Source organism: Cololabis saira, chromosome 7 (assembly GCF_033807715.1).
Source record: "Cololabis saira isolate AMF1-May2022 chromosome 7, fColSai1.1, whole genome shotgun sequence".
NCBI lineage: Eukaryota > Metazoa > Chordata > Actinopteri > Beloniformes > Belonidae > Cololabis > Cololabis saira.
The window spans coordinates 28,926,741-28,939,275 of NC_084593.1; the positions used below are offsets into that span (position 1 = coordinate 28,926,741).

A 12,535-nucleotide genomic window follows, 5' to 3' on the forward strand; every position below is an offset into this window, starting at 1 on the left:
TCTTAATCTTAAACTGTAAACCATAATCAGCAATATTAAAATAATAAAAGGCTTGCAATATTTCAGTTGATTTGTAATGAATCCAGAATGTATGACATTTTTAGACTCCAGAAAAATAAAGGACTTTATCACAATATTCTAATTTTCTGAGACAGTCCTGTAAACTTGTTTGTGTCGTTGTGCTGAACCACTTGCGAATATCCACGGTTACTTTGTGTTAACGGAGCAGCAGAGAGCAGCGTCTTGCTGGTGCAGGAAACTGCGCGCTGGAAGCAGATCAGTGACGGACACTGGCTGATTTATGGTTCCGCGTTGCACCAACGCAGAGCGTACGCCGTAGGCTACGCCGTGGATTTAACGCGGAACCATAAATCAGGCTTGACGCGCGCGCAATTGTCAGTTTTCTTTTCGTCTTTTCAACTGAGCATGAAAACACATAAAATGAGGGTGCAATGCTTATGCACCCTCGTAGAACCAGGCCTGCGGAACGCAACTTTTAATTCCCATTTCCCAAGCCCTACCTGGAAGTGAAGCCCTAGTCCTCCCCGCTGTCTGTCACACACATATAAAGATCTGGCCACAGACGCAGCAGGTCCTGTTGTCCCGCCACTAAGATTTTGCTGGCCTTAATGTTTCCTGTGTTTTATTTTGTTATTATTGATCAATTTAGTGTTGATGTGTGTGTGACAGACGTGTGTATGGGGCGTTAATGAAAATACGGGACAAATCGCGTCTTACTTAATTTTTTATTTTTTTTTAAGTGGTGGGGACAAATCTGCTCGTCAGACAAAGTGGTGGGGACGCGTCCCCACCGTCCCTGGCGGAGATGACGCGCCTGATCACAGAGCCGAATGGGACAAAGAAAAACTCACTCACGTGGTCCATTTCGAATCACCAATCTGCCTAATATGAATGATTTTAGGCTGTGAGACCGTTGGAAGTACCCGGAGAAAACAAGCAGGCATGAGCATAACAGCAGGCTCCAACAAACAGGCCCCAGGTGAGACTGGATGTGGGAATCTTGTTGTTAAACTTGTTGCCATCAGGTAACAATGCTTACCGCTGATAAAACTTGTATTTATTTGTTCCTGTGTTGGTTTCCTTTGTTATGTTTTCATACTTTCTGTGAACATGATTAAAATATAATTTACTAATTTTGTCCCATGCAGCCATCCATCTCTCTGCTTGTAGTTGGGCTCATTGTCCAACACATACTTTTATTCAACAACATATATGTGGTTAGTCATGAATCTAAAATGTGTTCTGTAATTGTGGAGATGTTTGCAAAATAGACATGCACAGTCTTCATTGGCATTGCACAGAAAACTTATGCAATTGTTTTTTTCATAGCTGATGATAATAAATATGTTCAAAGAAGGCTGCATTACAGCTTAACTTGTCCTCTGTGGAGACTAAAGCTATAATTATGACCGTAGCCATGAGATGATATTAACTCTTGTCGCTGCTGTTGCTGATTGGGTATTCTCTGTATTTGTTGTTGGGATGTTCCCTTTGCACGAGACTTATGTATTTCCAGTAGATTCTCATGGTTCAGAAGGCTGAGAGTAGTACTGAGGCATCTGTACTCCTAAGCAGCTGTGACAAACTGGTGACACGTGTCACAACATGAGCACAGTGGGGTCAAATCCCTTGTGGTGTCATACAACTTTCTCTGCCAATAATGGAAAGAATAAAGCGGAGTAACAGTGCAGCTACTTTGAGCATATTCCCAGCCACACATTTAACTACTACAGACGTGGAGCAGCCACCACTGTGCTCACAGCTAGTGGCTGTCTGCTGACAGAGCTCAGCCTTTTCAGCTCAGGCTGAATGATCAGTAAATGAAGTCACATTGTGTCCAATTTCTTTTATTATTTGCTAAGCAGTTCCCTAAACTAATGTTGTATCATAACGGGATTGGAACAGCGTACTAACTTTCTGTCATCTGTCAGGAGGAGGCCACAAAAATCCGCATAGAGGAACAAAAAACAGAAAGCAAATCAATGTAGACACTTTCGGTTTGATGTCACACATCAACACTGAGGAGTTTAGCTCACAGACCTACGGTGAAACCCATGGTAAAGGTGATTAAGAGATTCAAAAAAGTAGTGACGGGGGAATAAAATGAAAGTCAGTTCAAGTAAGAAACGTAACAAATGTGTTGTAAAAGCGACTGAACCTCCGAACCTGTATGTATACCCTCTGAGGTAAAAACTGCAAAAACTCCTTTAAAAGAAATAACTGTATAAAACCATGATTTATTTAATTTTTGCTTTTTCAAGGATGTTTGCAGATAAAGAAACAAAAGCTCCCAAACTTTGAAGAATATCTCAGCAAAAGATGTTGTTATGTTCACTAGTTCTTCTTAAGTAAAGCAGTTCATTGTTTGGATTTTTGTTTGCTAAAGAGAAGCACGTACTGAAAACAAAGTTTTCCTTTTACTCAAATAGATTCTGTTCATCATTCTGAAAAACATAAAAACATTATTTTGTTTATGTTCTTTGTGTAAATATGTTCCTAAGATGGTGAGAAAATGTCTCAAATCTGTAAGCAATATCTTTCCAGCTGACAATCTTTTCCCCCCAATGGCAGATGTTAAAGCTTTGTTTCCGTGTGTGAGACGTGTCTACATGCATGGACTGTATTTTACCCTTAACCAATGTGGCAGTTCCTATCTCACAATGAATTCAAAAGGTAGTTCATCTTGCTGTCATTCAAATCCATTTCAAGCAAACGCCCCCCCAGAAAACTGATATTCCTGTGAATATTTGCTTCCATCCTTATGCAGATGTGTCTTAATGGACTCTGACAGCTGTGTGGCTATTATTGATATCTCTGGGAAGCATAATGAAAGTGAAATTACTCCTCAACAATAGGTGGCAGCTAAATGGTGAAAATATTCACCTACTTTTGACAGGTTAACATGTATCAAAAAAAAATTACCCCTGTAGAGTGAAATCATTAGTGAACAAGAAAAATCCAACTAATTTGATCCGTGACATCCTTCAAAGACATCAGTCTTGTATATGGAATGAGTCACTGCAGTATAATCTTCTCATGTTGCCCATGCTGGAGGGTATCTAATGGCGTGTTTGTGAACAGACTTGAAAGGCGCAAGCTTTCTCTGCAGAATACAATTCCGGCAAATTTGGAAGTAGAGTCGTTACTTTATACATTTCCTCTATATTTCACTGAAGTGCAAGTGGTAGGGATTTAAATTCTCAGAACCTCCCAGCTATGGTCATTGTTAATTAAGGCGGCTGTGTTCTGACTTATTGACCCCTCATAGCTCAGGGGATTTTGATGGGTTATGGAAGAGCTCATGGAATCTGGCCCGTGGCCCAAGTTCTTTCCTTTGTGGTCATCCGCAGTGTTTGATGCATGGCAATTTAAATCCTCTCGTCTAATTAAATGTGATCTGCACTTGTGCTAAATGACTTTTTTTTTTTCTGGTCACAGAGAGATATCAGCTTCCTCTCACACAAGGTGACATTCCACTTTTCCATTATGCAGGATTATAACAAGTAGGTAGGACTTGGAGGATATAGTGTATGTAGAAGGCCGCTACCACCCTGGAAGTCCCTTTTTTATTTCTGGTGAATAAGTAATGGTGATGAGCAGACTGCTGGCCAGGGGGAATCGAAGGGATTTGCAGCTTAATTCACAGCTTAGCTACCCCATCTCTGGTGTCAGCACAATGCAAAGTTCAATGCTAAATCATTAATAAAATAATGCCAGTCAGTCAGTCAGTCGACTTAAAAACATCAAACTCGATACCTTTTGCAGTCAATACTTGAACTCTGCAACACCCTGGCGCAGAGAGACAGAAACAACAAAATGTGAACTGAAAGAAAGTTTCAATAAAAATATATTTTCTGGCTTTGTGATAGAAAATAAATACAAAAATAGATTTTCAACAAACTTCTATATTTTAAAATATTTTTGGTGCTGTCAAGCGATTGAAATTTTTTTGTGATGAATTAACTAAGATCTTTAATTAATTAATCTAATTAATCTCTTTTTTTAATCGTACCTAAAAATTGCACAGAAAACTTGAGGGGTTTTCCTTTAAATTCATTACATTATTGTGGCAGATCAAAATATTGATATATAACAAAAAAAAGTGGCTTCATAAAATAATTTATTTTTCTAACTGACTTGAACTATGCAGTCCTAGACATTTACATCCACTTGGCAAGAACATTCGCCAGCCTCTCAGTCGCAGACGTGCGCATGCGCAAGTTTAGTTTGTGGAAGAGCATTGCTGTGGCTCGATAAATTGCTAACATCTTTGCTGCTAACGTTAGCTGTGGGTGCTTTGCCGTTATGCGGTAGGCTAAACGTGGGCTGCTTCGGTGGTAATAAAAGTTCTTTCAGCAAAGAACACATATCACTCTACCTTTATTAATGCTGCCGTCGGGGCATTTTAGAAATGTAAATTCCCCATTCACTGGGCCGACAACTTTCACACGCTCCTCCATTTTCACTTCTCCGCTACTCATCGTTCCTCCCCATGCCTGTCCAGCTACAAAGTTGTGTGACTGACCGTTGTTTTCCACCCGCAGCACAAGAAGCCCACCGCACAAACACAGATTTCATAATAAAGGCAACTCACAAACAGAAAAAATACATTTAGAGATTAAAAAATAGATTAAGTGATTAAAAAACATAACACACTAAATATGCATGTAATTAATTAATCGCAATTAACGCGCTAATTTGACACCCCTAAATATTTTATCATTTCAGTTAGGAATGATTTGAAAAGATAGGTATGTTCACATGCAACTATTTCATTGTGCAATGATCCTTCCTGTTTCAGAGTTGCGAAGGAAGCAACATGTAATCCCTTAATCTGGCATTAAATCACTTTTAACAAATGTTTTGGCACTGAAAGAAAGACTATCAAACATATGTTTATTGTTGCTGTGTGTTCAGCTACTTTTTCTCTGGATGAAAAATGTCTCTAATCTGCACATATAATGATAATTTAATCTACGTGGAGATGTGTGTTGCTTTAATGCAAACATTGATAACATTTCAGATATTTAAAACGAATACGTGATTTTAATCAGTACTTATATATCATTATATGTGCAAATAATATAAAATGAATAAACCCTGACATAAATTTTCAGCTAATGGTAAGATGTCCCTTTTTTTCTTTTTCTTTTTTTAAAGCATTTTTAAAGCATTTTCTCTGTGATATCAGAACATTATAATAAATATAATAAAGAACATTAATGGGCAATTCCTCCTTGTTTGAGCGAGGACCATGGCCTCAGGCTTGGAGATGCTAATTCTCATCCCAGATGCTTCACAATAGGCATCAATCTGCCAGTGCTGCGGCAGAGTGCTCTGAAGCCAACAGGACTACACCACCTACAAAAAAAAAAAAAAAAAAAAAAGTCAACCCTAAGCCAGCTAAACTAGAATTCCTCCAGCCCTTGGCTTGATGTGCTTTCCATAGAGATTCTGAATAGAATCTGTAATGGCAGATTTCAACACCCAACGATTGCCCGTAGTTGGAACTTTCAGTCTGCCAGTCCAGAAGCACTATCCAAAATTCACCAATATTGCATTGGTGTGTCAACAAGAACAACCCAAAACCACCCAGTGACTTAATGAACTCAGGATGAATGTCATGTATTTCAATTGTTCTGCTGCTCTGTAGTTGTTCAAATATCTTATTGACCGCAGCCATAGTGATACACAAGCCTCTAGAGTTGTCCCGATCCGATCACGTGATCGGAAATCGGGGCCGATCACGTGATTGCAGACTCGATCCGGACTCGGACGTTATGAACCGATCAGGAATCGGATATATATATATCAGGGTTTCCGTTGTCCAGTAATTGCCGGATATAAAAATAAAATATGCCAAAGTCCGGTATTTTATAATCTCTCCGGTCAAAATGTCCGGTGAAAATACTCACTGGCGCCGACATCCACGTGTGCGTTGATTTATGGTTCCGCGTCGCACCGACGCAGAGTCTACAGCGTAGGGTTCGCGGCGACGCGCACCCTACGCCAGACCCTACGGCGTAGGCTCTGCGTTGGTGTGACGCAGAACCAAAATTCCGGCTTAAAAGTAAACAACATGCGCCCAAGTACCCGTGCATGACAGGCAGACACACACGGGGAGAAGAGACAATTTCTTTAATTTTTATTTTTTTTAAAAAACTTTATCCTTATGAACGCAATTGTTATATACGGTAGTCCAACTTTCCTTATTTTAATCAGAACACTTTCTTTTTTCCTCTTCGGCGTGGAGTAGTGGGCTTGGAGCGGCAGCCATCGGTTAGTTTTTTCTTTTTAGATCCGAGGCTTTGCGTAGATGGTGGCTTCCGCAACTTTCAGGCGCTTTTTCTGCGCAAGCAAGCTTTATAGATGAGGCCCCAGGACTGAAGCGGAGCTGCGGCACCGACATTATGGTTCCGCGTCGCGGAAGGCTCTGCGTTGGTGTGACGCGGGACCATAAATCAACGCACACGTGGAGTAGTGGGCTCGGAGCGGCAGCCATACACTGCATGCGCGCAGAGCACGCCTGTTTGTTTTGAAGCTGAAGCAGCCCTATGCTAAAAAAAAAAAAAAAAAAAAAAAGAAAAAGAAAAGAAAATTTTTTTATACTGACTTAAGAATGTTCAAGCTGCCTACCTCCTATGTGCTCAGTTTACAGTACACATGTTAAAATATAATAAAAGGGTCATCCTGCATAATTTTCTTTTCTCTTCTTCATTTTTTATTGTTTTATAAAAGTATCGGATCGGGACTCGGTATCGGCAAGTCCTCAAAATCAAAGGACTCGGACTCGGACTCGGGGGAAAAAAAACCTGATCGGGACATCCCTACAAGCCTCCTTAAACTCCAAAGCCTCTGCTGCTGCAAGCTTTGCCACGCCACTGAGTTTCAGAAACTGGGCGTGCACAGCTTAACATCAGATAAACTAAACAACTCCACAAATGTCTGCAACAGAGGGCAACCGCTTCATCAGGTCAAGATTTAGCTGTCCACCTGCATCTTAAAGATAAGGGACACTATTTTGGACTGAGAACCGGATTGAAAGAGGAGTAAAAAAAAACATCTACGTCAAACGAGAAAGACCAAAGTTAAATAGAAGGTGGACTCAGGTTTCACCCAATTATAACCTACTAAACCCAGCTTTGAATCTCTTCGTGTGACCAAAACCAGGTAAACAACTGACCGGACAAAAAGCTTGAGTGTCAGTCATTGATCTGGGCATCCGAGATCAACAGTTTAAAAGCGCAATTCTCCCCAATACAAGGTGATGACGCTTTCCAGATGGAAGGTGCAACATCTTCAAGTACAAAGAAGAAGAAAGTCCAACTGCTTTGATTCAAGCCATTGAGAGCTGCCATTACCTGGATGACTGAGCGTCTGCACCAGCATAAGCCTTTATTATAGGACCTGAGGAGTTCCCTGACTGGGGCCTAATGTACCCGCCCGGTACATCCTCACCAGCAGAAGCCATTCAGTTGACTGCTCGTCTCTACTCATCATCCAAGTGCCCAAGACATATCATTACAGATTTACAAAATCAGTCCCTTAACTGTAACCTAGGGTGTCATGTAAGAAGTTAATTTATGAATTCACCTTCTGCTTGAACATTTAGACTTGCTACTTGTCTTTAGACAGGAGAAGTTGTTCCTTTGTCCTCCGTTTGAGGACAAAGACTACTGAAAACCAGAAAAACCAGACTCCTGCCCCTCTCTCCATGTTACAGAATCTATACTTTGCTTTGATGTGACCCTCACTGTGTCTCTCACCCTTTAATAAGATCTTGTGGACCCATAAATTGACCTCTGTGTGAAAAACTTTTGTTTTCATGCACAATGGTGACACTGCTGATTTTGCATTTTTATTAGGCTCAGCACAAGTCCATGGCATACCTTGAAACGATCATTCTCTCAACAGGCTTTAGACTCCAGCACATCTTTGTCTCTTGTGTTTGGATATCAGCAGTGGGTTGACTGACATGTCCTTTGGAGTTCTTTCCCCTTTTGGCCTTCAGTGCAGTAACCTTTAGAACAGACTTATTCTTTTTGCTCTTGTGATTAAGCTGCTGAGCAGAAACGAACAGAAGCTCAGAGTTTCTTCTAAAGAAAAACTTGACCCAGCTGTAATGAACTATCTATCGTTGCACCCTGGAACTTATTGAGTGAGGTTCCTTTGTTCTGGAAGATGCAGAGAAAATATCTCAAGTATGAAACATATTAAAACATAAAACATTCTAAATAAATAAAAATAGATTTTTTTTTTTACTTTATATTACTTCTCCTCAGTAAATAAGAAGAGCAACCCATCACTTGTTTTGATGTTCAGATCAATTTTGTTAACCAAAAATCTTCCTTGTTTTATGTGCACATTTTGATAATGCTAATCTGATCATGTTTTCACTGCTAAGTGTCAGCTAAGTGAAGTGGTTAATTTTTAAAGTACATTTTCCTTTGTGTCCATCAAACTAAATAGAGCATCAGTGTAAATCTAATTATTAATTTCAATAAAAAGGAACCGTGTTTTTATTTCTACATCCCACATCATTCAAAAGAGTACAATGTTAGCATGTTGTCCAGAATTATCTAGTATTTATTTTAAGTTGGAGCGATGAAAGTTAATCTTCCTCTAATTTCTCAGTTGTCATTTGATACTCCCTTGTTTTCTCATTGTCTCAGTTTCTTACACCGTGAATTAAAGTACCAGCAGATGCCTATACTATTTGCATAAAGTTGATTTATATTCTATTATCTACTATCAATATTATCATGCGGATGGCAGAAGACTGCTATCTGCCTTCTGAAATCTCTGTTACCATTAAAAATCCATGTTATTAGAAGAAATAGCTATCAAGCTACATTCAAAACACTGAAAATATGAATACTTACAAAGCATGGCTATATACATATATACACACACTGTATTGTGATACCATATCCAAACTTTTTTTTTTTAAATAAGGAGCCAGAAGGAAAATAGTGATTTGAAGCTTTATCAATGATTTTTTTTGGTAACGCTTTATATTAAGGTCCTTGTAATAAGCATTAGTTAATAGGTAATAAGGCCCTTATAAGTGTTTATATGGTGCTTATTAACATTGTTATGTGTTAATAAGAATATATAAACATTAATAATGTCATTATAATATAGTTAATATCAGACTATAAGACATTTATTAGAACTTATAAGAAACTTGTTAACAGTCTGTAGATGCTTAAGAACATTAATAAAAGCCTCGTGAGTATCTTATAATTGTTCATAATAGCATTACAAACATTTATTAACTCAACTAACCCACCCATTAAGTCTTTGTCATGCCTTTACTAATCTTTTTTTGTTTGCTTTATTAATATTAAAATATACTTTATTGCTCAGCTCATCTATTATCAGTTAACTAGTCACTTGTTGACATTTAACTATGCTTTTTGCAGCTACTGGAGCTAAAGCGTGATGCCTTATTAAGGCTAATACATCTTTTATTATGCATTATTATGCCTTTAATAATATTTTTTTGTTTGCTTTATTAAAATACAAATATACTTTATTATGACGTTATTATCAGTTAACTAGTCACTTGTTAACAGTCAACTATGCTTTTTGCAGCCACCGGATCTAAAGCGGGAACAATGTCTTATTAAGGGTAATAAATCTTTTGTTATGCATTTATTAATGGTTAATGATTTTCACAACTTCCACATCTGGCATGAACACTACATGTGGTCAAAGTTGATAAACTGGGATGAAAAAAATTGCATAATAATACAAATGTTTCAAAGGTGAAGCCCAAAATTGGCATTTATTGCTGTGACTGTCAAGTAAACAGGAGATTTCACTAAAATTGTATAAAAGTCACCTAAGACAGGCATTTGGGAACAAAAACAAAAACAAATTAAAGCTGCAAGCAGCAATGAACGGGCCCTCGCACTCATGGCCACCGCTCCCATTAAGCATATCAGAAATGACACCACCCACAACTTTCTATGTCAAACCATTCAAAAGTTATGGCAGAAAATAGGAACTATGAAATATCGACCAATCAGAAGAAGGGGTGGAGCTGATTTGCACCAATTATGGTCAAGGACTCAAAACCATGTCCGATGACACCACCCACAAGTCTTTATGTCAAACCATTCAAAAGTTATTGCAGAAAGTCGGAAGTATCACATATCGACCAATCAGAATAAGGGATGGGGCTAATTCATGCCAATGAAGGTCAAGTACTCAAAACAGAGTCAGATGACACCACCCACGACTCTCTATGTCAAACCATTCAAAAGTTATGCCAGAAAATAGGGACTATCAAATATTGACCAATCAGAAGAAGGGGCGGGGCTAATTCAGGCCAATGAAGGTCAAGTACTCAATACCGAGTCCGATGACACCACCCACGAGTCTTTATGTCAAACCATTCAAAAGTTATGGCAGAGAAAAGTATTCTAGGGGGCGCTGTTGAGCCATCTTGCCACGCCCATTAATGCAAACCATGAAATATCAAATTTATCGCCAGGCCTGGCTTGCATGCAAAATTTGGTGACTTTTGGGGAACTATCAAATATGGACCAATCAGATGATGGGAGGGCGCGCTTTTTGGCGTCTAGCCTCGCCACAGTAACGCTTTTGAAAGAGAAAAGTAATGTGCGTCGTCGCAGGATGGAGACGCACATTTTGATGTATAACACAACTGGGTGCACGTTAGGGTTCGGACTCTGAAGCGGCTGAAGAAATGGCATAAATTGTGCCAAAATTACACGATTAATTCAAAATGGCCGACTTCCTGTTCGGTTTCGGCCATGGCGCCAAGAGACTTTTCTTTAAGTTGGACCATGATACAGGTGTATACCGATTTTTGTGCATGTACGTCAAACCGTATTGTGGGGCTTGAAGCACAAAGTTTTCTAGGGGGCGCCATTGAGCCATTTTGCCACGCCCATTAATGCAAACCATTAAATATCAAATTTTTCGCCAGGCCTGGCTTGCGTGCAACATTTGGTGACTTTTGGGGCACGTTTAGGGGGGCAAAAAGGCCCTCCTTTCGTCGGAAAAATAAGGAAAAGAAAAAAAAAGGAAAATTCCTACAGATACAACAGGGCCTGTAAGTGCTCGGGCCCTAAAAATATAAAGTGCATACATTCATTCACACATAAGATAAAAATTAGTTCAGTTTAGTTAAAATAAAACAAATAAAAAAAACATTATTTGTGTAACAAAATAACATAATACTCAGTTTGCAGTTGAAATTTTAAATTTTCAGGCATTTGTCCATGTACAGAAATATGTAATGAACACATCAGACAGTGCACAACTAAAGATGAAGCTATATTCCACAATGTAAACTACATATATATTATATATACAAAGAAAACTGTGAAATACATTTAAGGATTTAATGAGTTTCATTATTTTAATTGTGCACTTCATTCCTCACTGATACAGAGCAGCAGCCGACTCAAGACTGCTGCCGCTTCTGCTGATTCAGCAACATAATGAAGCATCTAGTCCACACCATGGATGTATATTATATTCATTATTAATTAATATTAATTAATTGTATTACATTAGCTTATAATTATATTAATTATAAGCCCGGCTGGCCACTGGGAAAAATCGGCGTGCCTGCTGAGTGCGAGACTGGGGGCCTGGTCCACACGAGCTTCGGCTACCTATGTAGCTAGCTGCGTGTTTGAGTTTTCATTTACTAGTTAGTACCAGTTAAACTTACTTCCTCTTGTCAGCTGCTTCTTTTTGAGGTCCAAAACGGGTTTTAATTCTACTCGGGGGCGAACATGTTGGGACGTCGACGTCTACCTCCATGCTGCGCGTGGGTCACGTTCACGTAGATTCATGTGCATTACCAGCCGCTACTGTCTGACTTCAAAATAAAAGCTCTTAAATGAACAATATACACGGAAGCGCAAGAACAGGTAAAGGAACTTGCCCGCTAAAAACACCCGAAAAAGAAGGAAGAAGAAAAAGAATTGCCTATGCCAGGTTGGCGCTGCAAAACAAACTCAGAAAACTGATTTTTGAAGGTAGTTCGACCAGAAAAAAAAAAAAAGATTATTAAAGGCATAATAATAAAAGATTTATTAGCCTTAATAAGGCATTGCTCACGCTTTAGATCCAGTAGCTGCAAAAAGCATAGTTAAATGTTAACAAGTGACTAGTTAACTGATAAAAGATGAGCAATAAAGTATATTTTAATATTAATAAAGCAAACCAAAAAAAATTAGTAAAGGCATGACAAAGACTTAATGGGTGGGTTAGTTGAGTTAATAAATGTTTGTAATGCTATTATGAACAATTATAAGATACTCACGAGGTGTTTATTAATGTTCTTAACTTAAGAACATTTATTAGAACTTATAAGTCTGTAGATGCTTAAGAATCTTAAGCATCTACAGACTGTTAACAAGTTTCTTATAAGTTCTAATAAATGTCTTATAGTCTGATATTTACTATATTATAATGACATTATTGTTTATATATTCTTATAAACTAACACATAACAATATTAAGAAGC

At 38.6% G+C, this 12,535-nt stretch overlaps 1 long non-coding RNA gene across 1 annotated transcript in view; it reads right to left on the minus strand.

The window, feature by feature from the left end:
* LOC133447600 (uncharacterized) overlaps window positions 1-11,805 on the minus strand; it is a 36,075-nt gene extending 24,270 nt beyond the window's left edge. The window contains exon 1 of the long non-coding RNA XR_009782925.1: window positions 11,735-11,805. This is a non-coding gene — a long non-coding RNA (uncharacterized LOC133447600). The remainder of the gene's footprint in view (window positions 1-11,734) is intronic.
* Window positions 11,806-12,535: the final 730 nt, after the last annotated feature.